Below are 4254 nucleotides of genomic sequence, written 5' to 3'. Positions count from 1 at the left end.
AACTGACCAGAGCTTTCCCCTGGTTCTTGGTGTGGGAGGATCCCTGGGGAATTAACTAGCCTGATTTCTCATTCCTGCCTCTTTTCCTTCAACTGTAGTGATCTTTTCTATCTTCATTCAATATCTCCTTTAAATTTGGCTGATGTCAGAATACCTCCAATTAGTCTCCCTTTGATTGTAATCACTTCTCTACTCTAAAGCACCTTAGCAATTAAATACAGCATTCATTGAGAGTTTATTTTGTGATCTTGAATTTTATGTGGGTATCTCTGTTCTTCTCTAGTCTGTAAACTGGTCATCAGAGACCCAAGACGCTATTTATTTGGAATCCCCTAAAGGCACCTCGCACTTTAAATAACACACATATTGAATATAGTATTTTAAACTATACTGTATCTATACCGTAATGAGAAATATTTTAGCTTTTGGACACCATCAATACTTTCTCATTATATTATGTAAAACTATTTATTTACTGTATTAATTAATTTAAAGAGAAAGGGTACTTCAGGTAGTTTTCAGTTCTACTTTGAGTTCATTTTGGAGAAGCGATTTGAAATACAAAATCCATGATTTGGGTTTTGTTTTGTTTTTTTAATTTATTTTTGGCTGCGTTGGGTTTTCATTGCTGTGCGCGGGCTTTTCTCTAGTTGTGGCGAGCAGGGGCTACTCTTCGTTGCGGTGCATGAGCTTATTGCGGTGGCTTCTCTTGTTGCGGAGCACGGGCTCTAGGTGCGCGGGCTCAGTAGTTGTGGCTCGCGGGCTCCAGAGCACAGGCTCAGTAGCTGTGGCGCACGAGCTCAGTTGCTCTGCGGCATGTGGGATCTTCCCGGACCAGGGCTTGAACCCGTGTCCCCTGCATTGGCAGGTGGGTTCTCAACCACTTCACCACCAGGGAAGCCCGAAAATCCATGATTTTTGAACGTTGAAAACCATTAGACTAGAATGAAAGAAATATATGGAGCTGTATTACATATAAATATTATTATAGCATGGTTTTTTAAAAATGCTTGATAGTTAAGTCAATCTCATTTGATTTTTTATGTTATTTACTATAGCATTTTTTGAAGAACCTTTTAGCAAAAATGCATATCTTTATACAATTTGCCCAGCTTTTGAATACAATTTTCCATACTTTCAGAGGAGATCAAATGATGGCAATACAGTTTGGAAATCCTTGTCACAGATCCATTTCTTAGGATTTTCCTCTCGGATATGTTGACTTCCATAAGCATCAGGACCATACTTGCTTGATAAATGCATTGTTGGGACGTACTTTTTATTTTTATGGTAGAAAGAAAATGGCAAAAACATATTGTCATTCACATTTCGAGTCCATTCCTGTCTCTGGAGCTGTGCTCTGGCCCCATTTAGCCCATCGATCGGTTCTGCCACTCGCAGTGTCGGTTCCACAGGCTTGTAGCACTGTTCCCATACTTCAGAGACATCGCAGAAGGGTCCCTGACATCGTTTCCTATCAATGGGTGGCAGAATTCCGGACGGAGGAAAGGACCAGGCACTCGGCAAGGCTCACAGAGTGCTTCGGCTTCACTTTAGGTCTTCAGTGCATTAAAGGCTTTGCCCTCTGTAACCACAGCTCCCATGGATCAGGATCTTTTCTGAACGGTGAGTTGTATAAACCTGGAATCTGCTAGTGTTGGAGGGTCTCCCGCCGAGGTGGGGGGCGGCTGTGGCTCACCGTGGGGACAAGGACACTGGCCAAGGTTATTTTTATGTGCTAACTTGACTGGGTTAAGGGAGGGCCAGAGAGCTGGTAAAGCCTTATTTCTGGGTGTGTCTGTGAGGGTGTCTGTGGAAGATATTTGCATTTGAATTAGTAGACTAAGCCAAGAGATCTGCCCTCACCAGTGTGCGTGGGCATCATGCAATCCATAGAGAGCCCAAATGAAACAGGCGAAGGAAGGGCGGATTCCCTCTCTCCTCTAGAGCTCAGATGTCCATCTTTTCCTGCCCTAGAACTTCAGAGCTCTTGCTTCTCCCACCTACAGACTCTGGCACTTACCCCATTGGCTTCCCGGGTTCTCAGGCCTCCGGACTTGGACTGAATTGTACTCCTGGTTTTCCTGGGTCTCCAGCTTGCAGATGGCAGATCTGGGGGATGGGACTTCTTGGCCTCCATCCCGTGTGAGCCAGTTTCTATCATAAATCTCCTCTTCTTTCTCCTATCTGTGTATCTATCTATCATCTCTTCTTGGTTCTGTTTCTCTGGAGAACCCTGACTAATACAGTGGGACAGGCAGAGGATAGCCATTCCCATTCCAAAAGGGAGAGATTGGAAGGAAAATAGGGACCACGGGTCCCAGGAAAGTCTGAAACCTAGCAGGGCAAATTCCTTTTGATTTTAAGGCTTGCGAATAATCCTCTGGCTCAACGGTCTGCCCTCCGGGTTTGTCCCTCAGCCCCCGCAGAAACAACTCAGGCAGTGGACACAGCCAACAACTGGCTGTTCCAAAACACATTGTTCTTTCACACCTCCATGCCGCGCACTCCGTGTTCCCCGCGGACCAGAGGGCCCTCCTTTCCCTGCTCACTTGGGCCACTCCTCTCAGCCATCAGGCCTCGGCTGAAGCCTTCGTTCTCGCCTGTGTGACCTTCATGGACCACGGCCCCTCCTCCCCAAGGTCAGGAGAAGGGGCTGCCTTTTTACAGAAAGCACCTCTGGCGGGTGAGCTGCCGCTCCGGTGGATCCTTATAGCCCTGGCCTGTAACTGCGGATCCGCCCACCTCCCCACTAGACTGGGTGCCGCTGGATTTCAGGCACCAGCTGTTGTGTATCAGGTTTTAGCCCAGGGCCGGGCGCAGAGCTGCTGTGCGATATGTGAATGCCTGTGTGTCTGAGTGACGAACTGCACAAAGGAGCCTTTTCTGAACACCTACTGTGTGCAGAGCGTTGGACTTGGGCTGGACACTCTTGAGAGGGCGGGGAGGAACCATCTCACACTCATCATTAGAGACAACAGATGTATCGCCCTGCAGAGCTGGAGGGGCCCTTGGCAGCAGGCGCTGGCACCTGACACATATTAACTCATCAGATCCTCAAACCAACCCTGCGACCCTGCGACCCTGTGAGAGATTATGTAGCACAGTGTAAAGGCAAGCAACCAGGGGCCAGCCTGCTTTCAATCCAGGCTTTGCCAGTTAGAAGCTGTGTGACTTTGGGCAGTTTATGCCTCCCTCTCTGTGCCTCCGTTTCCTCTTCTGTAAAATGGGGCTAATTGGGGTACCTACCTCACAGGGTTGGAGTGAGGATTCGGTGACTTCATATCTGTCAGGTGTCAGCTGTCACTCAGCTACAGCCAGTTTCTAGCTGCTGCTGCAAAATGCTTGCCAGTGCAAAGCATGCTCATGCACCCAGGGACAGGGCTGGGAAACGTGAGTCCTGTACATGAAATGACTATCGTGCACCAACAGGCAACATGGACAAATAAATGTGTGTATGTGGGGAGGGGGACAGTGACACTGGATGTCTGTTGGTGGCAGCTTCTTCACATGATAAGAGGCCTGGCCTGGGAGGCAAGACCCCGGGTTCCCAGCTCAGTCTTGCACCTGACCCAGTGTGGGACGTGGGGCAAGCTCCCTTCCGTCTCTGGGCTTCACTTCTGGCTCTCCACAGGCTTAGACCTCCCATCTGCAGCATTTTCCAGAAAGTCCCCCCACTTGCCTTGGTGGTTGAGAGACCAATCCTGGGTTGCAGGCGGCCACCAATTGTGCTGTAGCTGTAGCTATGCCTTCACATCCTGCCCCCTGGCTGCACAGTGTGTCTTCCAGCAGGGAAGCACTGCTGCCTTGCGGAATGAGTATAGATGCCACCTGGTGCAATTCGAGTAACAAAACCAAAGGGCAAGGCAGCGGCTTGCCACTCTTCCAGTGAGCTGGGCCATTCGTCTCCCCAGCCCTTTCTCCTGAGCACAGAGGCAAGCAAGGCCAAGAAGATGCTTCAGTACCCAAGTGCATTCTCTCCGGGCACCTCATCACTGCCCCAGCACCTCAGGACCTAAGATGCAGTGCAGTCTTCTTGCCCCTGACATGCTGCCCGAGGCTCTTCCAAGGTGGCACTATATGGGGAATTACGGTACTGGGCATTTGCCAGGAGGAAGAGAGTGTGTGCTTTACATGGGACTGAAATGTCCCTGCTGTTCAGAGAAAGGAGATTCAGAGAAGAAGGCAAAATCAGTGCCTTTTGCAGCAGCCAAATTTCCATCTCATTGCTGTGCGCGGCAACGTGATGCCCAG

General features: G+C 49.2%; 1 pseudogene; it reads right to left on the bottom strand.

Annotated features, from left to right (window-relative positions):
- Positions 1-1095: 1095 nt before the first annotated feature.
- LOC137756470 (spermatogenesis-associated protein 17-like) lies at positions 1096-4049 on the bottom strand (annotated as a pseudogene).
- Positions 4050-4254: the final 205 nt, after the last annotated feature.

The sequence above is a fragment of the Eschrichtius robustus genome, chromosome X (genome assembly GCF_028021215.1).
Source record: "Eschrichtius robustus isolate mEscRob2 chromosome X, mEscRob2.pri, whole genome shotgun sequence".
Classification (NCBI taxonomy): Eukaryota; Metazoa; Chordata; class Mammalia; order Artiodactyla; family Eschrichtiidae; genus Eschrichtius; species Eschrichtius robustus.
This window is presented reverse-complemented; position numbering and strand designations above follow the sequence as displayed.